Here is a 24,550-nt window from a genome sequence, read left to right on the forward strand (position 1 = left end):
GTTGGGGTTCCGGAATCTTGCTATTCTTTGAGGATTCCGCATGGAATGTTGCTATTACTTGGAGTTTCGGAATCTTGTTACTCTTTGAGGATTCCGCATGGAATGTTGCTACTACTTAGAGTTCTGTAATCTTGTTACTTTGTGAGGATTCCGCATGGAATGTTGCTACTACTTAGGGTTCTGGAATCTTGCTATTCTTTGAGGATTCCTCATGGAATGTTGCTATTAGTTGGGGGTTCTGGAATCTTGCTATTCTCTGAGCATTCCGCATGGAATGTTGCTACTATTTGAGGTTCCGGAATCTTGTTATTCTTTGAGGATTCTGCATGGAATGTTGCTACTACTTGGGGTTCCGGAATCTTGTTATTCTTTGAGGAGTCCGCATGGAATGTTGCTACTACTTGGGGTTCCGGAATCATGCTATTCTTTGAGGATTCCGCATGGAATGTTGCTTCTACTTGGGGTTCCGGAATCTTGCTATTCTTTGAGGATTCCGCATGGAATGTTGCTACTACTTGGTGTTCCGGAATCTTGTTACTCTTTGAGGATTCCCATGGAATGTTGCTACTACTTGGAGTTCCGGAATCTTGCTATTCTTTGAGGATTCCACATGGAATGTTGCTACTACTTGGGGTTCCGGAATCTTGTTACTCTTTGAGGATTCCCATGGAATGTTGCTTCTACTTGGGGTTCCGGAATCTTGCTATTCTTTGAGGATTCCGCATGGAATGTTGCTATTAGTTGGGGTTCTGTCACGTTTGCCGCCTGGGCTAGAATGGACCACTGTGGGTTTAAAACTTTGCCACTCTACTGTCCTAGTGGACGTGCAATTGCATTTTGAGGAAGATGCCTTTCCCTCCCCCTCTCCCAAAGTGCTGCACCTGCTTTCGAGGCTTTATGGTAGAAGCGGGGCGGGCGTCGCGGGCTGCCTCCTCCCTCTCCCCTCCCCCTCCCGGGTCCCTCCCAGTCCCAGCCCCGGTACCGATCGGAGCCTGAGCCGCGCACACGGGACAGGAGGGAAGCTCCTGGTGCTCGGCTGCTGCCGGCGGTGCAGGTGGGTGTCCGTGGGGTGGAGGTGGGGGACAGGGAGAGGCGTCGCCCCCGTCCCGGGAGGCCCCAAAACTTCTCAAGTTTGTCGCTCGGAAGCCCGACGCTGCCCAGCTCTTTGTCGATCCCCCGGGACTGGCCGGTCCGGCTGGGGAGCCGGAGATCGAGGGCTTTTCTTGCTTTCAAAGCAAGTCGCAGCCCCATAGTTTGCGCTGCACAAAGTAGCTGCCGGGGGGGAGGGAGGGAGGGAGAGAAGGAGGACCTGGATTCGGCTTCGGTCTCGGTCAAAGGTCCGCTTTCTGCTTGATCCGCAGGCTCCAGCGAAGGGGTCGTCCGGCCCAATGACACGTGGGTGCCTCTGCTGCTGACCATCATCGTCCAGGTCCAGCATCTCCTGCAAATGGCCCTCAAGCCGCAGCTCTCCTGAAAGGTCAGTTTGCTTGACAGATCCTTCGCCAAAGTCCAGTTGCATCACTTCAGGCTCTTTGTTTGGCTTTCCAAGTTCTCTTTGTCTCCCCCTCCCCAAATGCTGGCCGAGCCTGTGGGGCTGGAGGGGGGTCCCTTTGTGGGCTCCTGATCTGGCCAGCATTTGGGGCGCCGGAGTCCTTTTTTCCTTCCAGATGGCTTGTTGTAGGTTTTCTTTTGTGCCTCATGGTTGCCAGAGCAGAGTCTGCAGAAGCCCCGGGGTCCAGTGGGTCCAGCTTCAGGCTCGCTCTTCTGGCAAGGAAGTTCAATGAAAGTCAGATTTTCCAGGGCTGAGACAGGATTTCAGATCCCTTTTGTAGTTTGTGCATTCTTGATGGACATTTTGGGTGGGAGTTTGGTTTTCTTTTCTTTTTTTTGGGGGGGGAGGGGCAGGGCACAACAGTTTATTCGCACTCATTTGCATTTCCAGCTTGGTCAGAACCAGTATTTGTTGGGCTTTGATGCCCTAATTCTCCATTTTCAACTCCCCAGAGCATCCCCCTCCCCTCCCATTTTTATGTCCTTCATCTAGTCATCACTACAGTCATGATTAGTGACCACAAACCATCACTAATGTGGACCTGAAGTCTGTCTGAGCCCCGCATAAGACTCCTTCTACCCACCTCCTGGGGCTCTGAATTCTGCTTCCACCTAGACATCCAAAGCACCTGCCACTTGGCCAGCTCAGGAGAGATCGCTTGGAGTGAGGTAAGGAAGCAGGACCCACAGAGCTGGAGCTGGGACTTGGCTAGATTGTAAAGTCTTTCCATATTGTGTAGAGCTGCTGTAAATGTGATCCATTCTAGTGTTTATAGCGCACTCTTCACTCGACTCAGTGGTGATTTTTTTCAGTTGATAGAAAATGTTTAGAGTAGTAGCAGACATCCACGACTGTGTTGTCTGACAGTAGAATCAAAGAGCAGCTGGGTCTATCTGGCGGGCTACAGGGTCTCTAATTGCTTCTGCACGAACTTTCAGTTGAGATCCGAACTTTTAGCCGGGTCTCTCTGGCAGACTGCCCAGAGGAATGGGACCTGGGAAGCAGAAAACAGCTGGATCTGTCTGGCTCTGGGAGCTCTAGTGGACACTGGCATAATTGCAGGTGTTTGGCAGCCTTCAGAGGGGACCCAGGAATCCGGATGTTTGTCTGGCTGATGTGAGGTGCTTTTCTCTGATTTTCTTTTCCTGTGTTTCTGTTCTTTGACAGGTTAACCAATCATTACCCAACTCATAGTTTGCTAAAGTTCTTTCATGAGCCATAACCTGCTTCACTTCTCTTTTCCCCTTCTCTGAACCTTTTCCACTTGCGCTATATCTTTTTCTCAGTGTGGTTGCACCAGGGACCTAGGCAGAGGCTTAATGATATTCTCAGGTTTCTTTGCGATGCCTTTTCAGATAATCCCTAATATGCTACCATTTTTAGCAGCTGTGACACTGGGTTAAAAATGTCAATGTATTGTCCACAATGGCTCTGTTTTTTATTTTATTATTTAGAGCATAAGAATTGCCACTGCTTGGTCCATCGTGCCCAGTGGTCTGCTCCCATGACGGCCCTTAGGTCAAAGACCAGAGCCCTATTTATTTATTTTTTGTATCTGGTGCTTTATTATTTCACACATTCATATTAATAAAATATTTGTAAACTCTTATTTGAACTTTATGTACCTATTAATCTGAAGGTTAATGTGCATTAAATTGATTTTTTCACACATTAAAATTTTTAAGGTGCCTTAACCAGCCAAATACACACTAACGAATGCACATCATTCGCTTCTAATGAACAGCGTGGAATACAAAAGAGGAAGAGAGAGAGACTTTGTCCCTGAAAGCATGGTCAGGAATAATTGTGCAGGATGAGTCAGATGGTCTTTCTCCTCCGTCATTTGCAGTATAACAGGATAAGGAGAGCAGGTTGGGCAGGCATCTCTGCCCATATGCAATTTTAGGGGAGCGGGTCTTACCTGAATGATCCAACTAGCTGAACTTGTAGAATATAGAAAATTATGGCTGGAAGACCATGTTGCTTATTCGGACTGCAAAACCACGCCAGCTGTTAAGAACTAAAGGTTGAGAAATGAGGAAAAAATCAACGTGAGGGCCCAATGAAAAGGTCTCTGGCTCTCTTTGTTAATCTGTTGCGTATGTTCCTGCTCTAGCCTGGTAGAAATGAGAGGTGACATTTCAACAGTAACTTCTAGCTTGGTAGGACATAGCTGTGGACTCCTAGGGGTGCTCGGGGCTTGGGATATAGTGGTGAGGCTGTGGACTTTTCGGGGTGTTTGATATTCAGTGGGATTTAATCAGGTTGGAAGACTCCGACCCACTTAAATCCGACAGACTGTCATTCCTGTTGATATTACTGGCATCGTGGCACAGGCTGCCACAGCTCTACCTGGTTAGTCCCGAGAGAGGTGGTGGAGAAGAAAACGGTGACGGAGTTCAAAGAAGCATGGGATGAACACAGAGGATCTAGAATCAGAAAATAATAGTAAATATTGAACTAAGGCCAGTACTAAGGGCAGACTTGCACGGTGTCTGTATATGGCCTTTTGATTAAGGATGGTTCTGGGGAGGGCTTCAATGGCTTGGAGGGTGTAGATGGGCTGGAGTAGGTTTTAACGGAGATTTTGGCAGTGGAAACCCAAGCACAGCACCGGGTAGAGCTTTGGATTCTTGCCCAGAAATAGCTAAGAAGAAAAATTTTAAATTGAATCGGGTTGGGCAAACTGGATGGACCACTCGGGTCTTTATCTGCCGTCATCTACTAGGTTATGTTACTATATGGGCCAGAGAGGAGTTGGGGGCCATCTTTATTTTAATCAGGCAATTGTATGGGCACCCCTCTAAATACCAGCTAGCAGCTGGGTAACTTTTGACGGTTGCCAAAGATCTATCTGGTCAATGCGATTAAGCCTCTCATTGAACATTGGGGTCTTTTTCTGCCCATAAAAGTCGGTGCCTTTGTAATGGCTGGTTTTTAAAATCCTTCACTGATGGTCCCTTTTGGCGAAGCCTTTTCCTGGGGGGGTTCAGTTTTCTGGAATAAACTCTCCGAGGATTTGTAAGAGATTTCTCATATCTGTAATCTCACAAGCAGTCTTAGGCAGGGTTGTTTCAGAATCTATCAACCGCCTATTCCTAGGCAGCAGCATTACAGAGTAAAATAGACAGGATTTATACAAATATCTTAGGTTACAAATGCATAATTACATCGTCAGGAACCTTAATTCACTAGATCTTCACTGTACCATTCATCCTAAAACCAGTTTTTATTGAAAAGCTTCTGAAAACAGTGTAGTTTGAAGAATTTTCTTAAATTTCTGAATGTCCCGTTCATTTGTTCCACGGTGTTACTCCTATGATAGAAATGGCAGAAGCTCTCGTGTTTTCATAGTGCATTTTTTGAGAAGTCTGTCAAAGCCACTCGCATCGAGGGTAAAAGGAGGCATTTTATGGTTTAGTAATAGCTGTAGTTTTTAACATTTTTCTTGTAAACCATTTTGTAGTAGTTTTGAAGAAACGGTGTGTAAAGTATCTTCATGAAATGAAGTCCCATAAGTGTACTTGAGTGAATGGTAACTGGCCACATCAATGCTGGTCCGAAGGCTCCATGATGGTCACATCAGATTCGACAGCATTTGGCTGATAATCAGGCAGGATGGATAATGTCTCTCTCTGGTCATTCACACTTAGACCATGGTGTTGCTGCTGCTACGGACATATGGACTAAGATTTGGCTTTGGGCTGGGGCGGAGGAGAGCAGAGAGCTCTGCCACCTGGCTTATCACTTGCTGCGGAAGTGGTGAGTGCTGTAAGGGAGTTGGAGAAAGTAAAGCCTGTAACCGAGGGCCGCAATCCAGTCTGGTTTTCAGGATTTCCCCAATGAATATGGATAAGATCTGTTAGCATACCATGAAAGCAGTGCATGCAAATAGATGTCATGCATATTCATTGGGGAAATCCTGAAAACCCGACTGGATTGCGGCCCTCAAGGAGGGACTTTGACACCCCTGTACTAAGGCCTTTCCATGGTGACTGTTTACAGTACCTGAAATGGAACGTACCCTGAGCTTAGGTGTGACTCCAGATCCACAGTTGGATGTAAATTCTCAAGAACTTCTTTCTTAATGAAATGCTGGGTTTGTACTCTGGAGCGCTGTGTGCAGTGTAAAGAGATGCGCTTCAGTACGAAAGTCCAGGACTTTGTTCTGTTCTGTCCCTTTGTTTCCACCGAGAACGAGGAAGTGAAGCTGCTCGGTTTTAGGGGTTTTCTGCTGCAGTGGGTGATTCTCCGAGGTTAGTATCCTGCGATGTGGAACCATTTGAATTTAGACCAGTGGTTCTTAAACCTGTCCTGGGGGACCCCCAGCCAGTCGGGGTTTCAAGATATCCCTAATGAATATGCATGAACAAGATTTGCCTATAAAGTAGGTAGCAGACATGCACATTTCTGGGGGTCCCCCAGGACAGGTTTAAGAACCACTGCCTTAGACAGTTTCAGATCAGAAATACTACGGAAGCCGCACTAAAGTGGATTAGCCACTATTGACAGTAGGATACTGGGCTAGATGGACCATCAGTCTGACTCGTGCCGTCTGGGCATACCAGTATAACCCAGTATCGGTTCACCTTGCATTTACACCAGGAAGGGACAAGCGTCACTTACGGGATCCTGTTTAAACACGGCCTACGTGGCAGCCCTGCCGATCTTCCTTTCCTGTGAACCATCCCCCTCACATACACACTGTGCCATGAATGTACAGCGTGCTGAGACGTTCGGATATTTGTCCACCGATATTCAAAGCTGGGGCCCAATTATTGGTCAGGGCTAGTTGACTAAATGGTGCTGGATATCACGAAGCCACGTTTATCGCATAAATGTTTGTCCTATTTTTGTGCAGTAATCCATGGCTGCTAAAGTGATGAATATGGACAAACGGCTAATCTAATCCTGGGTTCCAGTGCGGCCCCCCCTTCCCTTTCCTTGTAACTTTTAAATTTCTCCTGCGTGAGCCTGCCCACGTCGGTGTTGGCTCCCCTTTGACATCACTTCCTAGACGCGGGTCCCGTTAGTGACATCAGAGAGAGCGCCAAAAAGGTACAGGGAAAGGCAAGGGGTGCGCGCAGCAAGGAGAGGAGGAGGGTGACTGCACCACCCCTTACTCCGCCACTGCTCAGTTCTTTTATCAAGGTTCAAAGGTAAAAATAACCGGAGGTCCCGGCTTTGGATATCTAGGAATCACTTCATCAGAAGTGAGCAAAATGGTCGTCGTCTGCAGAAAACCAGAGCCCTGGTTATTTTTTAGCTGGTCAAGATGGAGCCACTTATGCAAAAATAGCACAGACTCCTGTGTGGTCCCATTTGTGCGTTAAACCTGGCCGCTTAAAGGCATTTTAGCAACTAAGTGCTGACTTTGCCGGCTTTGACTTTGGTGCTAGCCCCGACCAAGTGATTTAACCAATGCCAAAAGGACTGCTCCAAAATAAAATCTCTTTAATGGTCCACGTTTCGCCCACTTTAGGGCTGCTTCAGGGGTAGAATACTCAAAACCATTGAACTAATAGACAGACAGAATCTAAAGTTTTTCAACATAAACGTTCTAAAAGTATGTGGGATCCAGGAATGACATCATGTGCACGAACATTGAGGATAAGACCAGCAACTAGAAATTAAAAACATCAAATCACACAATCACCATCATAAATAAACACAAAACCCGAGTTGTGCATAATTACATTAAACACTATAGTGGAACAAGTGAACAAATTAGAATTAAAACAGGAGCTTGACTTTTGTTAATCTCTGCCGCTATCCGCACCTATTTTGACCTTTGACACCTCGTAGAGACGTGATTACGATGTCTGCCTTTGAAGGCGTCTACCAGTGCATATTTTTTAACAAGTTTTTATTTGGGGGGGTTTTCTACATGGTCAATTACTGGGGCTGTTTATACATATTGTACTAAAAAATAATACCTATTTTTCACATACCCAGAAGTGGGAAGACTAAAGGATTTGTGATCCGAACTAAAATGCTCAGAAACACTCAAAAAGCAAAACAGAGTTTTATGTTAAGATCTGTTTGTCATTGTAGACAATACGATCAAACAAGATGCTAGAAATTATTAGAAAAGACTAAGAATGTCCTAATGCCCCTGTATCGCTCCATGGTACGACCTCATCTGGAGTATTACGTTCAATTCTGGTCTCCTTATCTTAAGAAAGTTATAGTGGCACTAGAAAAGGTTCAAAGAAGATGGTAAAAGGGATGGAACTCCTCTCATTTGAGGAAAGACTAAAACGGTTGGGGCTCTTCAGCTTGGAAAAGAGACGGCTGAGGGGAGTAAAATAGGTACAAGTGGATCGATTTTTCACTCCGTCAAAAATTACAGACTAGGGGACACTTGAAGTTACATGGAGATGCTTTTAAAACCAATAAGAGGAAATATTTTTTCACTCATAGTAACACAGTAAATGACGGCAGGTAAAGACCCGAATGGTCCATCCAGTCTGCCCAACCATACATGCTCCATAAATTAATCATTTAATTTAAATGGTCCTTTTTCTTAGATATTTCTGGGCCAGAAACCCAGAGCCTCTGCCCGGTAGTGTGCTTAGGTTCTGTCTTCTGGAGTCTCTGTCAAAGCTCGCTCACTCACTCAGAGAATAGTTAAGCTCCGGAATGCATTGCCAGACGATGTGGTAAGAGCAGTTAATGTCGCTGACTTTAAAAAAAGATTTGGACAAGTTCCTGGAGGAAAAGTCCCTAGTCTGTTATTGAGAAAGACATGGGGGAAGCCACTGCTACTCTTTGGGTTTTGGCCAGGTACAAATACTAAAGGCCAAAGGCCCATCTGCAGTAACCATTATCTCTTCCTAGTGCTTGCAGCTGCTGGTGATCTTATCAGCATTGTTACTGCACTCACTTTGAAAAATGTTATATCATGTTGGTTTCTTATTTAGATTGTTTTGATTATTGCTTTTCATATTCTACCCCTGAAGCAATCTAAGAGTGGGTGAAATTTGGACCACCTTTGATGATTGTTTTGATAAAGAGATTTTGTTCTGGAGCAGTCCATTTGGGATCTCTTTCTTTTGCATCATACTGTTGGGTGTTTGTTGTGAGGGTTGGTGTGTCTGGTATGTGGTATGGGTGCCTGTGTTTGTGGGGGTTTCTACATTAAAATTATGGCTGGGGGGGGTCTACTCTGGCTCTGTACTTTTTTGTGGGCACTGGGGGGCGAGGATTGCTTGGTTTCTGTTTTGTCCTCTTGTGTCCAAAAACCCATTCCCTCCCCCACCTCAGCATCTCTTTCCCTCCCTTTTTCTCTCCCAAGTTCATGCCTTGTGTCCAAAACGCACTCCCTCCCCCCTTTTGTGTTCCGTGTTTGCCTCCCAGCCCATCTTTGCAACTTTCTCAGCAAAACGAAGCTCAAGCCGCGAGGCTCGTCTTCTGCTTCCTGCCTTGCCCTGCCGCGCACAAATAGCCGAACGGAAGTATTCTCCGACGTCAGCGCTGACGTCGGAGGGCAGGCTTTGCTTTAGCCCTCCCTCTGACGTCAGCGCTGACATCGGGGAACGCTTGCGATCGGCTATATGTTAGCTGCAGGGCAGGCAGGAACAGAAGACGAGCCTCGCGGCTCGAGTTGTATTGAACTCCGCGGGTCCCCCGTCCAGCTCTCTCCTGTCCACGTGGGGCGGACCGCCCCTCTCCCTAGACTGGTGGTACTGCCCTGATGGCGGCCCTGACCGTACGGCACACCAGGTGCCTTACTGGGTCAGTCTGATGATCCATCTGGCCCAATGTCCTCTTTCCAACACTGGCCAATCCAGATCACAAGGACCTGGCAGAATCCCAAAGAGTTTTGATCCCAGGGAAAAATAGTGGCTTCTTTAATAGTAGGTTATGGAAACTTTTTTTTAAAAAACCCACCTAAATTAACTGCTTTAACCACATGCTCCAGCAGCGAGTTCCCAAGCTTGACTACAGTATGTGTAGAGTAGGGCTGTTGGATAATTAAAAATTTTAATACAAATTAATCTCACAATTGCAAAAATAATCTGCCTGATTTGTGGGCAGCATCTGTGATGCAAGCAGGCTTCCTCTACCTGTCCTGAGAGCCTTCCTGCAGCTACTTTTCACCCTCATGGAAACAGGAAGTTGCATCAGAGGCCCAGTCTTCAATTTCCTACGGTCCTCTTGCAGTTTCTTCTAGTCCACATGAGCTATGAATAGTTTTCTGTCCTCTGGAAACTTGATCACCTTGCTTGTCATCCTCATTTCCACTGTTCACGTTCCTCCATTAACCCTACTCCTGGCTTTTGATCATGTATCCAGTCTTTAGGGCAGTGTGAGTTTGGGGTTTGTTTTGAGGGGCTTCGGATTTGTTCCTTGGGTCCCTAAGATGGTAGGCAGTGGGTTGTGGAGGTTGTGCTGGTTTGGGAGTCCCTTTCCTGGATGGATGGTGTCACATGGGTCACTTGTGTTACCCACAGAATAATCAGTATTGGTATGTGGTACACTTGTTCTTCAGTGTAGCCTGTACAGGAGGAAGGGAAGGGATTGAGATTTGAGATACCGTCTTTCTGTGATTACAATCAAAGCAGTTGACATATATAGTCACAGTAAACACTTCTCCCTCCGTATTCGCGGGGGTTAGGGGATTAACATGACCACGAATACTGGAAAACTGTAAATAACTTTTTCATATGTTATTCGTGGTTATCTTTTAAAAACCCTCCCGCATTTGGTGAAACCACGAATAACAATCTCACATTCCGGTAGCTCAACCTTATTCTAACCTTACTTCATCCCCGCTCCCCCTCTGATGCAAACACTTTCCCTGTGTTGCGTCCCGCCTCCCCTCTTGACTCACGGGTACTTTTGACCTGTTGGCGTTGCTCCAGTTTTCAAACTGGAAGCCTGTGTGTTCTTTCCCCTTGCTATGTACCTGCTTCTTCTGTGGGTTTTTGCACATGGAAATGTACAGTCTAACCATTCCAAGTTTCTAAAACACGTCGCTGGTTCTGGGAGCATTGTGAATTACCACGTATATGTTTATCCGCTTTGACAGACGGCACTGTTCAGACAGTCCATTGTACATTGGACTGAACAGCTTTGCCTGGACATGGGAGAGAGGCAGCTCCCACCTGGGCTGCTTTCCATGGAAAGAGTTTTGGCTCCCCCCGAGGGACGGCACTGTCCTGAGGTAAGGTCACAAGCTGCCCTTGAAGGCTGATTTGGCATTTAACTCAGTTCAGAGATAAATAGTTTGTGGAAAACAAGAGGCTTTGTATTGCGAGGGAAGGCTTGTTTGTCTTTACAGCAGGCACAAATTCTGGGAATCTTGGGTTTTAACCAGTTTTTCCTCTTTCTTGCCCTCTTGGATTGCAGGTGTGTAGTGCGATCTTATTTGCTGGTTCTGGTAACCCTGAAACAAGACCCTGAGGTGCCAGAAGGAGAGCCAGGGCTACTCTGCTTTTGTGGGCATGTCTTTCGAGCAAGGCTAAGGAAGCTGCTTTAGGAGTGTTTTTGTGAAGTTGTTCACTAGAGATCTGCATGAAAAAAACAGGGGTCATTTTCTGCTTCTTCACTGCATTTTGGAAATCTTCCTCCCTCCTGGTTTACATTCAGGTACTCAAATATTTCTCCCTATCTGTCCCGGTGAGCTCACAATCTGACTAACGTACCTGGGGCAATGGAGACTTGCCCAGGGTCACAGGAGCAGTGCTGGGCTTGAACCCGCAGCCCTAACCACTAGGCCACTCCTCCATTTCACACATTTTGTTTGAATAAAATTGTTTAATGCGTTTTAGAACCTTGTCACGTTCATTAATTCTTAGGTTAATGTACATTAAATTGATGTAGCCTGTTCTATATTTTTAAGGCGGGCTAACGAATGCAGTCTGGGGGAATTGCATTTGTTGAATATTTGGAAATGGTCCTGTGAGAGTCTGTAAATCCTTTAGCTAAAGATTTGGGCCATTTGCCATGCTGGGGGTACAGTGGTGGTGGTAGTTCAGTTTCATTTAGGAAATTCCGTGTTTGTCCGACTGGATTTTGGGGTCGCTCTTCACTGGTCTTTAAACAAGGCCTTATCCGGTTAGTGCCAGGCAGTCCAGGGGCGGACTTGGAAGTTATCCAGACGCCTGTACTGAATTTTGGGCCTATTGGAGTGCAAATATAGCAGTCCTAACCAAGTCCAGGTACTGGCACTGGATATCGACTGGATTCGTGTGACAGTCCAGGATACCCATATTAAATCTCACCAGCGAATATCAGGATCTGGTCAGAGTGTAAAAGCGAGGCATGACTTCCTTTGGCTGGATGTTACACCGTTGATCCTAGGACCTGTGTTAAGGTGATGTGTGTTGCTGCTTATAATGTGACTCGTGTGTTGGTCTGCAGTGTTGTGTGGATTCTGGACCCTCAAGTCTTGGATTGTCTTGAGGTTTAATTTTATTTGATAAAATCACCTCCCTTACAAGTAAATCAAGGTGATGTACAATAAAGATATATAAAATCAGAAAAGAACTCCATCAAGGTAAAGAAAAACTCACATTCAAAGTATTTTATTCAAATAGGGCCTCTTTTCTTTGGAAAGGCGGAGGCTTAGAGGGGACATGATAGAGACTTACAAGATCATGGAGGGCATAGAGAAAGTGGAGAGGGACAGATTTTTCAAAAAATACAAGAACGAGCGGGCATTTGGAAAAGTTAAGAGGGGACAGATTCAGAACCAATGCTATAAAGTTCTTCTTCACCCAGAGGGTGGTGGACACCTGGAATGCGCTTCCAGAGGGTGTGATACGACAGAGTACGCTACTGGGTTTCAAGAAGGGATTGGATGATTTCCTGAAGGAAAAGGGGATTGAAGCAAGGGTATAGATAGAGGATTGGATGATTTCCTGAAGGAAAAAGGGATTGAGGGGTACTGATAGAGAATTACTTGACCTGATGGGCTGCCGCGCGAGCGGACTGCTGGACGGGATGGACCTCTGTCTGGTCTGACCCAGCAGAGGCACTGCTTATGTCCTTATGTACTTAATTAATCCAGTTTCTACCTCGTAGTTCAGGAGTCAGACAGGGCTCTGAAGTGTTGTGTCCCGAGGCCACAGAATGGATGACACCAGCCTTCATTAGAGATCGTAACCCTTTTATTTAAGGTTCTGCCACACATGGGGGCAGAATCATCAAGACTTAGGGAAGATAAAAAATCAATCCACAGTTTTGCCAACTGCATTGTCAACTCCAGCACTGCCGTGTCTTTCTCCTGGGACAGGTCTTGTTGCTGTTCGCTCGGCATGTCCACCATTCTCATCGGCTCTAGGAGAAGGTAGAGGGGTCACCTCTTAAGTGAACTCATTGTGCTGTACTCTATATTACTTTTAACAGAGATTAATATTTTTAGGAGGCAGATCAGGCAAAAATGGAAAAAAAAACCCGATGGTGGTAAGGGCCATTTTCCAATTTCTTTCTACACTTTTCATTTCCCTCCTAATTAAATGGTTGGAGTTTGCACTGACTGCTTTGCACTTCTTCCTGATGATTACAAAGGGATATTCATTCATTTGTGCCTTTTAAACACCGCCCCGATTAAAATCAGAGAGATTTCCTTCATCAAAGTCTAACATCCTTGAAAAATTAATTTGATGTCTCTTGTTATCAGTTAATTGAATCTGGTTGGGGAAGAGGCCTGGGCAAGGAGTGATTAAAACCAGTCTCTTTTTTCCCTTAACTGCTTTCTTTTTTCCCTTCAAAAATCTGGCATTATAACTTGTTACAAATCATGTAAAAATAACAGAATAGAACGTGTTCGTCTTTATTTTTGAATGTATAAAAATCCGCTGTCCTTTGGGTGCTAGAAATTGATGCCTTTACAATTTTTCACCGCTGAAAAGCCATCAGCTCCTCTCTGAAATGTGTATATTACATATTTCATTAAGAAGCCTTTTCTGGCTTGTAAATGCCACTTGCCAGTGCTGGGAACTTTGTCACTGATCTTGTTTTTAATGGAGTTGGCATTAGCTGTGACTTTTCCAAACTCTTTAAGAGTAAATCTTTCCTCTATGACCAGTGGAGAGGAGAGCTGTCCGATTCAGGAAAATCATTTTTCATTTGATTTTGCTAATAGAATGGATTTTTCGATTCGATTTGCTTTCTGTGATTATAGTTTTAAAATTAGCTTGCAGGTTTATTTTGCGGCCTCTTCACCCACCCTTTGCCCTCTCCAGCCCCACGCCAGTGCTGTCATATGTAAACAAAACAAACACGGTTAGGTCCTAGCTCACGCTCGCAGTCTCACATATTGTAATCACAAAATAGAAAACAAAATTGTTTTTCTACCTTTTTGTTGTCTGATGATTTTATTATTCAAATCATGTTGGTCCCAGGCTCTTGATTCCTGTTTGTCTCCTGCCCATTTGACATTTTCTTCTTTCTCCATGCTCGCCTCACCATCCATCTTTCATCTCTGTAGCTTCCATTCCCTTCTCTCTTTTCCTCCCTGCAGGTCCAGCACCCCCTCCAACTCCAGCTTCAGCCTCCCAGTCCAATGTCTCCCTTCCTTCCAGCATCCCCTCCACCCCATGTGGCCAGCACCCTCTCTCTTTTCCCTTCCCACCAGCTCCAGCCTCAGCCAAATTGTCCCCACCACCATCGTCGGGTCCAGCATTCTCTCTTCCTTCCCTGCAACTTCCAGCTCCTCCTCCAGGTTCATCAATGGCAGCACACCATAGCACTCCACTCTACTATCTTCTTAGCCTTTCCCTCTGCCGGAGTCCTTCCTTCTGGTGTAACTTCCTGTTTCCAAACAGTGGCCCAACCAAATCACAAGTATCTGGCAAGATACCAAGGAGAAAAACCAAATGTTATGCTGCACCTCCTAGGGATAAGCTACTGAATTCCCCAATCCATCTCAATAATGACTTATGGACTTTTTAGGAAATTATCCAAACCTTTTTTGAACCCTGCTAAGCTTTCACACATCCTCCAGCAACAAATTGTAGAGTTTAATTACACATTGAGTGAAGAAATATTTTCTCTGGTTTGTTTTAATTCTAGTACTTTGTAGCTTCATCGCATGTCCCCTAGTCCTAGTATTTTTGGAAAGAGTAAACAAATGATTTACATCTACCCTTTCCACTCCACTCATATCACCCCTGAGCAGAAGAGCAGTAGCCGCTTTAGCCTTTCCTCATAGGGAAGTCGTCCCATCCCTTTTATCATTTTCGTTGCCCTTCTCTGTACCTTTTCTAATTCCGCTATATCTTTTTTGAGATACGGCGACCAGAACTGCACGCAGTATTCGAGGTGAGGCCATACCATAGAGCAATACAAGGGCATGATAACATTTTCATCTTTGTTTTCCATTCCTATTTGCTTTCTTAACCGCCACCAGAGTGCTACAGCTGTCAGAAATTAGATTGAGTGACACTATCCTGTTACATGACATTGAATGGTCTTTCTGGGACCTGGTTAGTAGGAGTTAACCAGGCAGAAGCCCCTCCCACTCAGTTAATTCCCACTGAATAATGAGCCCTTTGTTTGGACCCTGAGAGAAAGGCTGAGACAAAACCCCCAAACCCCTCATCAGGTGACTTGGGCAAAATTACCTTCATTTTACTGCCTTCCATGAAGTCCACTTTGTAATGTGTTTTTAAAATAAAGCTTCAACTTGGTCCAGTTCCACATGTGGCTCTTTGAACTTCTTAAGGTGTTAAATGAGACGTACCCTCTGGGTCCCCCAAATGCAAGGCGCTGATAAGGAAGGCAAAGAGAGGCCTTGAAAAGAAGATTGGCTGGAAGCAAAACACAGTAAAAACATTTGTAGGTAATTAAAAGCAAGTAGCCGGAAAGAGAATCAGTTGGATCGCTGGATGATCGAGGGGTAAAAGAGGCTCATGAACACAAGGCCATAGCAGAGAGATTAAATAAATTCTTTGCTTCATGAGGAAGAGGTGGGAGAGTTACCAGTGACAGAAATGGTATTCAATTCAGATGAATCAGAGACGCTCAAACTTGGAAGATGTAATGGGGCAAATAGACAAACTGAATGGTAGTAAATTGCCAGGACTGATAGAATTGAAAAATGAACTTACAGAGAACTATTGTTAGTAATTAGTAATTTAGCTTTAAAATCCAGCATAGTACCAGAAGACTGGAGGATGGCCAACGTAACGGCAATTTTTAAAAAAGGTTCCAGGGGTAATCTGGGAAATTATAGACCAGTGAGTCTGAATCTGTGCCAGGAAAAATGGTAGAGACTATTAGAAAGAACAAAATGGCAGAACATATATGTAAGCATGGATTAATGAGAGAAAGCCAACATGGGTTTAGTCAAGGGAAATCTTGCCTTTGAAGGGGTGATAAAGGTGAACCGGTTGACATTGTGTATTTGGATTTTCAAAAAGCATTTGACAAAGTCCCTCATGAAAGACTTCTGAGGAAATTAGAAAATCATGGGATTGAGAACTGGTTGAAAGACAGAAAACAGAGTGGGTTTAAATGGTCAATATTCTCAATGGAGAAGGGTAAATAGTGGGGTTCCCCAGGGGTCTGTGCTGGGACCGCTGCTTTTTACCATATTTATCAATGATCTAGAGAAGAGAATAACTAGTGAGGTAATTAAATTTGTTGATGACACAAACTTGTTCAAAGTTCTTAAATCACAAGAGGTTTGTGAAACATTGCAAGAGAACCTTATGAGACAGTGTCAAAATGGCAGATGACATTTAATGTGAGCAAGTGGAAAGTGCACGTGGGAAAGAGAGGAGTTACCACCCAGGAAAAGGAAATAGGTGTCGTTGTTGAGGATACGTTTAAAAACCCTCAGCTCAATGTGTGGCAGCTGCTAAGAAAGCAAATAGAAGGTTAGGAATTATCAGGAAAGGAATGGAAAACCCTTGGATCCTCTATGGTATGGCCGTACCTCAAATACTGAGTCAAAAAAGATATAGTGGAATTAGAAAAGGGATGGAACAACTTCCCTAGGAGGAAAGGCTAAAGCAGCCAGGGCTCCTCAGGGGTGATGTGATAGAGATGGATTGGAAAGGGTAGATGTGAATCGCTTGTTTACTCTTTCCAAAAATACTAGGACTAAGGGACATGCAACGAAGCTACTAAGTAGGAAATTTAACCCCCCCCCCAGAGAAAATACGTATTTTTCCCTCAATGTGTAATTAAACTCTGGAATTCATTACCACAGAATGTGGTGAAAGCAGTTAGCTTAGAAGAATTGCTCCCGGCCCGTCGCGCCATCAACCTTGCGCTCAGTTGTCGGCGCGCCGTTGTCTTGCGCGATTTAGTCCCGTCTCTTCTCATTGAGGGGTGGAGGGGGGGATCATCTGTCCCTGTTCTTGTCTGTGGTGTTCCCAGAGCTGTCAAGATGTCCCGTTCCAGGAGAGTAATTGAGAGCGATTTCTCATCACCCTCTCAATGGTACATTTCTGGGATGTAACTTCAGTATCACAAGAAGTGGTGAACCCATGAAGGTCTGGCTGCTACTCTTTGGGCTGGAGGAAGCGTTGGTCTGACCCAGTATGGCTGCTCTTATGTACCAAAACCAACAGTCCCAAAGATGTCAATCATTCAGCAGTGGATAATCCAAAACTTGCTTTCTCAATGAACAGCACAGTAGGGTCGACTCTACACTGACAGTGTTTTGGCGATTTTGCCTTTGTCATAGATATAAAAACAAGCAGATACACCTAAATAAAGGTAATAAAAACATACAACAATATAAAATGAACCCAGCCACAAAATTTCAAATCATAGATACAGCAGCCGTCACATTTCCCAAGCAAGAAGAGGCCCTTCTAGTAACACATCCCATTTTCACCTTTTGCTCACGGTTTGAGGCACCTTTTCAGTTTGTGCGCCCCGATGTACCGCATCATATGTTGTCATGCTTTAACATGTGAGTCCACGAAACAGTTCACTAAAAATTGGCAGCCACTTTTACTTGTGCCCCTTTGTGGAAAAGAAAGGGTGACATCGATTCTCTGCACCTTTTCAAATGTTTTATCCTTTTTTCAAACACCCCAATGCCAGCTCCAAGCTGGTGCTAGGTTTCCAATGGTAAGGGTGGCTTTGTTTTATGCGTGGTTCTCTGAGCATGGGGGAGGAATAGGAAATGACCTCATTAACATCCATTTGACTACATTTAAATACTATTTGCATTAATCATTAGAATGCGGTTTGTTTCCTGCATTAGAGCTCTCTGCGCATTCTACCTGTGCTAATTTCCTTTAGTGCTGGCGTTAGGTTTTGAACATCTCCCAGATTGAGAGGAGCCAAAGAGCTGTAAGTGTAAGAAAACCAAGCTAAATTCAGACCAGCAGAAGGTTATTTGAGTGGGCAGACTTGTTGGGCCCTTTTCTGCCGTCATATTCTATGTTTCTATCTTTCTGAAAGTGTTATTTCCCCAGAGCCTTTTTTTTTGAGGGTTCTGGCACTGTTTGCGACAATGACTTAGTTCAGGGGAGGCTTTTCTTCAGTCTTCCTTTTTAAAAGATTTGATTATACATCTTTCCAAATCAGAACTCAGCACAAGTTAATTCAGACATAGGGAAAACCTCTTAAGTTTTGCACTTGAAGCAGCAGTGGGATTTAAATGTGGACTTCCCACTTCTAGGCTGCTTTTGAACTTGCCTCGGGTGCAGTGACATTCCCAGTTCCTGGACTATTAGCCTGGTTTTCCTGCAGGACTCCTGTATGTCCTTCTATCTAGCCAGACCGGACCTTTAATTAACATTACATAACATAAAAATCAACTTCTAGATCACATAACCTTGCAGATCTATGCGGTTTGCAAAATATTACATCTACTTATAACCAAACAATCATCACGGAATTTAATTACCCAAAAATCTAGGGAATAAGTTTCCAAGTTTATTAAAATGTTGATAAAACGCAAATCAAGATTTCTAAGCGTTTAACAAATTGTATTAAAATAAGGGGAAAACACTGAACATATAAATACCAACTAAACAATACATGACAAACATGAAATGATAGGAAAGTGGGGAGAATTACAATTTAAAAGTAAAGAAAACATGACAGGTAAACAACATTAGGGAAGAAAGTAAGTTTTCAAATGTTTTCTAAATTCCAGATATGAGAAAGACATTAGAGATAGTTGTTTGAATTCTTCTAGTTTGTTTCCTTGTGGAAAGTGACAGAATTTGCTGGAAGGGACAGTCGGCAGTGTTGGAGGGCCAGGCAAGAGAGGCAGCTTTTGCAGCCCAGAATTCATCACTCCAGTGCAACCAGCTTCTTGGCTCTGGGGTTTGCTTTCAATGACAGATTTTGAGCGTCGTGAAACAATCTTTTTTTAAAGTTAAGATTAATATGATCGATTTGTGACCTTCTTTTCCCAGAAGCTTTGAATAGATCAGTGCATTCACTTGTAATCCAACAATTAGACTATTGTAATGCTCTTTATGTAGGTATATGTCAAAAAGACATTTGAAGATTGCAAAACACAGCAATTCGGTTAATAACCTTTGTACATTGGACCGTATTACTCCATATTTGAAAACAGCACATTGGTTGCTGATTAATCATCGTATTACGTACAAAATACTCTTAATGACTTTTACAGCCTGTTTTGCCACACGGCAACAAATCCCTTTAAATCTCTATGGACTTCGGGGCCGTTACCGCACAGCAGCTACTAGCGCGGCTTTTTTAAAACAGGCCCTTAAAGTCTTACTGACAGATGAACCTCTTCATTTGGCACGTTTTTTGAATTTATATGTACCATCGAGAACACTTGATCAATAAATCAGAAACGGCTTCTAGTTCCATCTTAGCAAGAAGTATTTTATGAACATATTAGGGCAGCTACTTTTCCTGTAATGGGTTCACAATTCTACACTGTTAACACTTCGACTAATAGGGACGCTTGAAAAGTTTAAAACCAAATTTAAAACATTTATTTTTTCGGATGCATAAGAAAATAAATAGAAAAGTTTCAGCACTGAGAGAATCCTGTAAACGACACAAGATGCTTTGATTTTGAATTAAAAAAATTGGGGGGGGGGAATTGAATTGTAATTTTATTTTATTTTTATCTAGTAATTTCATGTAATTAATTTTTTGGATAATTATTTGGATTTTAGAATGTAAGCCGACCAGAAGGTTTATGACCCTTGGTGCGGTATAGTAAGATTTAAATAAACTTGGAAACTTTCAGGCTCACATTCTTCAATCCCCTCTCCCTTCCCCCCTTCTTTTTTCCTTTAGTATATTTTGCAAGGCTAAACTTTTTGGAATAAGGCCCAGATTGTGGGGGATTAAAAGGGGAGCTCTGAAGAGAGAAGGTGGGATTTTGTAAAGCTTGAGAGAGGGCAGAGCCGTGTGTTTAGGGAGGTGAGTGTGAAGTACTGATCCATTTCACAGCCCACCTTTTGCCTTCCTGGGCCTCTAGCCTTTGTTTTCTCCTGTGGTTCTGTACGGTGACACTGCACGTGCGCTGAGATATAAGGTGGACGGTGGTGTTGCAGGTGTTATTCTCCGATCTCGCTCCTAACTCTGAGATTCATATAGTGGATACCAGAAGTACACCGCACTTAAGAGAGAGACTTCTGAAAGCATTTCCACAAGAAGAGACAGTATCTGACACACAGAACCTTGAGTAAAATTTCCCAGACAGCTAAGTGCATAAATCATCCAACCCGTTACTGATGCGTGCGTGTATTCTTCTCAAAATGCAGGATGTGCGTGATGGATACTCCTCTCTTTCATAAAGTGGTACGACTTTTATGCCTCACCTTCTACACCATTTGATCAATTTCTTTGACTGGGTGACCAGACAATTAGATAAGAGGAAGTGCGCTAGATGTGGTGTATTTATTTAAAAAATTTCTATACCGTTTTATATCAAAACGATTTACAAAATGGTTACATACATAAAATGTTAAAACAGATCAGGACAAGTAGAAACAGACAGAATGAATTCTTACAGCAATAAAAATCAATATTCAAAGAAATGCATCAACAAATAGTTAACAGTTTTCTGAATGAACTCCTATCACTGCATTTGCAAGTTTGGTCAACAAAAGGTGTCCCACAATTTTACTCCTGCACATGAAAAGTCATTGATTGCATTGGTTTCCGCATATTTTGGATTGGCATTTGTTTTCAACAATGCAGAATTTTCCAAACGCAGTGATCTTGTTGGTTGATAACTAGACATCTTACTCTTAAAGAATTCTGGAATGAAGCCATAATTGCTTTGTTTTGGATTCTAAATGCAACTGGCAACCAGTGAAGTTGTCAAAGATATGGCGTCATGTGCTCATATCTTGATGTTCCTCTTATCAATCTAGCCGTGGCATTCGGTACCACCTGCAATTCCCTGCACCTGGTTGTGGTTATTCCCAGGTACAGGACATTGCAGTAGTCCAGCCACAACAAGATCATTGCCTGTAGAACGGCACGAAAATCAAATAGTGAAAGCATTGGTTTCACACGATACAATAAATGTATCTGAGCGAAACATATTTGTATTGTCTTTGCCACTTGGCAATTGATTGTAAGCCCAGGATCCAATCTTCCTCCCAGAATTGTCATTGACTTCCTCACTTGCAATACCTCATCTATCCCAATCAGATTTCCCCACAAACATTACCTCCATCTTCTCTACATTCAGTCTCAGGCCTTGCCTTCCATCCACCCAGTAATTTCACTCTTCAGTTTCTCTAATTTATCTCCCCATACATACAAAAATAATATCATCCACATATATTCGATATTCAATCCCTAATTTTAGACGTCTAATAAATAACTGATGCCCTTGGAATGGGCCCCAAAGTTATGGGCTGAGTCAGGAACTGTTTGAGTGGAAGGCGACAGGGTCAATGAAGATTGCTCTGAGGAAAGAACATAAAAGGACATAAGAATTTGCCTCCGCTGGGTCAGACCAGAGGTCCATCGTGCCCAGCAGTCCGCACCCGCGGCAGCCCATCAGGTCCATGACCTGTCAGGTTATCTTGATTTAGCCCTATAGCCCCCTTGTTTTTACCTATACTCTTTCCATACTCTTATCTACCCCTATCTGTTACCAGTGATGTGCCTCAAAGTTCGGTTCTTGGGCCTGTTCTTTTTAACATTTTTATAAACGATATTGCTGGAGGGTTGTCGAGTAAGATTTCCCTCTTTGTGGATGATACCAAAATCTGCAATAGAGTAGACACGCCGGATGGTGTGAATAACATGAAAAAAGACCTGGCGAAGCTTGAAGAAAGGTCTGGGATTTGGCAGCTAAAATTTAATGCTAAGAAATGCAATGTCATGCATTTGGGCTGCAAAAACCAGAGGGAACGGTACAGTTTAGGGGGTGAAGAACTTATGTGCACAATAGAAGAGCGGGACTTGGGTGTGATCGTATGTGATGAGCTTTTAAGGTGGCCAAAGGTGATGGCGAAAGCTAGAAGGATGCTAGGTTGCATAGGGAGAGGTATGGCCAGTAGGAAAAAGGAGATATTGATGCCCCTCTATAAGACTTTGATGAGACCTCATTTAGAATATTGTGTACAATTCTGGAGGCCCCACCTTCAAAAAGATATAAAAAGGATGGAGTTGGTCCAGAGGAAGGCTACTAAAATGGTGTGTGGTCTTTGTTATAAGGCATATGGGGACAGATTTAAAGACCTCAAAATGTATACTTTGGGGGAGAGGGGAGATAAAGGCGCATGAGTTGAGTCTCTTTCAATTGAAAGGAAGTTCTGGAATGAGATTGCACGGGATGAAGTTAAGAGGTGATAGTCTCAGGAGTAATCTAAGGAAACACTTTTTTACAGAAAGCGTGGTAGATGTGTGGAACAGTCTCCTGGAAGAGACGGTGTCTGAATTCAAGAAAACCTGGGACAGGCATGCTGGATCTCTTAGGGAGAGGAAAAGATGGTGGATGCTGCAGATGGGCCATTTGGCCTTTATCTGCTGACACCTATTGTAAAATTTCAGAGCCGACTATAGTGGGTTCCATGGAGAATTCAATTGCTTATCCATAAATATAATGTTCAGGGGAGCAACGGCATGGGGGTGGGGCACAACGTGGTGATGTCGGGCATCAACCTCTCTCGCTATGCTACTGCACAGGAGTTTTTAAATATTTACAGTACGCTGTTATTGAATTAAGCTCAGATCTGCAGGGATCGTGCCCGGGGCTGGCGGGAGGGCGTGCGTATACCCACGCGCATGTATCATGCCTAATACTTGACAGGAATGTGCACGTAGCCAAGTGAACCCCTTTTACAAGACTTCAACACTTAATTAGGCGACCCTGATTAAGAGAACTTGGCGTTCGGCATTCTTTGCCCTCATCTTTCCTGGCTTAGAGTCAAGGGCTTTGATATGCTAATTAGGGAGTAATTTAATTTCAAAGGCCGCAATTAACAAGGGTGTTGTGGACATGCTGTAGTTAAGCGGTGTAATCTAATTTGCATTAGTAACAAGCAGGGACTAATTAGAAGCTTAATTAGACACTTAGCTGGCTCTTGTGTTTACCTTCTTAATGAGATGGAGTGGAGTCACTCCTCCCTTCGAGTGCTCAGCAGATGGCAGGCCACGGGCGCACTTTCTGTGCCAGGGCCTTGTGTGTGTGCCCTGCTGGCTCTGTGCCATAGCAGGAAGGAGCAGCTTGGCATCGGGGAGCCCTGGCTAGGAGCGCTGTACTCTCTCTGCTCCCCAGGCAGAGCGTGAAACAAGCACTAGGATGGAGACAAGCAGTGGGGGGGGGGGGGGGGGCTGTGCTCGACTCTCTCTTTCTGGTGATGTGAGCTATTAGGCTTTTTCCATGCAGAAAGCTGGGTGTTGGAGCCTTGTGTGCTTAAAACTCAGCATGGGGGGTTACCCAATGGACTTGTCGGAAAAAAATTACACCCAGTGCAGTATAAAGAATAATAATTACAGTTTAATATACCGCAAGGCTGTAAAATTCTATGCGGTTTACAATAGTTAAAAATACAACAAATTGAATAAAACTAAAAAGGTAAAAGCCAATCACTAAAAAACCTTAAAAAGATCTGATTATTGCCTGATAAAATTCTATAAATCAGCTACCTAAGTATTTCAGGAACAGATATGTTTTTGGATGTCTCCTAAATTCCCCATAAGTATCAGTAAGCAGAAACGATTGTTCTAGATCTTTGCCCCCTAATGCTTCCTAATATGAAAAAAGATATTGATGATGTGTTTTAAGTTTACATCAAAATTCAGGTGTGAGCTTCTCTTATGTCTGTTGGTAGCAAAAGAGAAAAGCTCAGTTATGTATTTAGGAGCTAAACCAAATAAAACCTTAAAACAAAACCAACCACACTGAAACTTCACACGTACCTCCATCGGCAACCAGAGCAGCTCTCGATAAGAAGGTGTTACATATGCAGCGTGCAAGAGATGGACCATGTGCACATGAGCCTTCGATACCACTGGTGTATCGTGTAGTTGCTGAAACTCTAATTCAGGGCTGCCCAAGTCCGGTCCTCGGGATTTCAGGATATCCACAGTGAATATGCACGAGAGAGAGATTTGCATACCAAGAAGGCAGTGCAGGCAAATCTCTCTCATGCATATTCATTGCAGATATCCTGAAAACCTGGCCTGCCAGTAGATCTCGAGGACCGGATTGGGCAGCCCTGCTCTAATTCATACCTGAGCATCCTGGTATCCTGGTTGTACTGTTAGTGGCTCAGCCCCTTCACGTCTCGCCCAGCTCCTCAATCCTGCCTCGGGGAGGGGGGGTTACCTCTCTCTTTCCACAGACATACAAAAGTTACAGGTCTTTCATAGCCATAGTGAAGAGAAGAAATGACATTTTCACCAACGCAGAACGAGATACATTTTTACTGCTTAGACCCGGCGTTAAACCCCCCCCCCCAGACTCTCTTTTCGGGTTCTTGGAGAACCTCTCTGCATCTGGGATTAAAAACTAATACTTTCGTTAGCAATGGAGTTTTAGCGAGATGAGCTGTGCGCGGACGCTACGATAGAATCCACGCAAGCGGAAAATGCGTTTGTCACAGAGCGTCATGGTAG

At 44.0% G+C, this 24,550-nt stretch overlaps 1 protein-coding gene across 1 annotated transcript in view; it reads left to right on the forward strand.

Annotated features, from left to right (window-relative positions):
- Positions 1-965: 965 nt before the first annotated feature.
- The window catches only part of FOXP4 (forkhead box P4), an 87,668-nt gene continuing 64,083 nt past the window's right edge, over positions 966-24,550 (forward strand). The window contains exons 1-2 of the mRNA XM_033917779.1: positions 966-1,054; positions 1,362-1,477. The gene's annotated coding sequence lies outside the window, so the exon portion shown is untranslated. The remainder of the gene's footprint in view (positions 1,055-1,361; positions 1,478-24,550) is intronic.

The sequence above is a fragment of the Geotrypetes seraphini genome, chromosome 13, assembly GCF_902459505.1.
Source record: "Geotrypetes seraphini chromosome 13, aGeoSer1.1, whole genome shotgun sequence".
Lineage (NCBI taxonomy): Eukaryota > Metazoa > Chordata > Amphibia > Gymnophiona > Dermophiidae > Geotrypetes > Geotrypetes seraphini.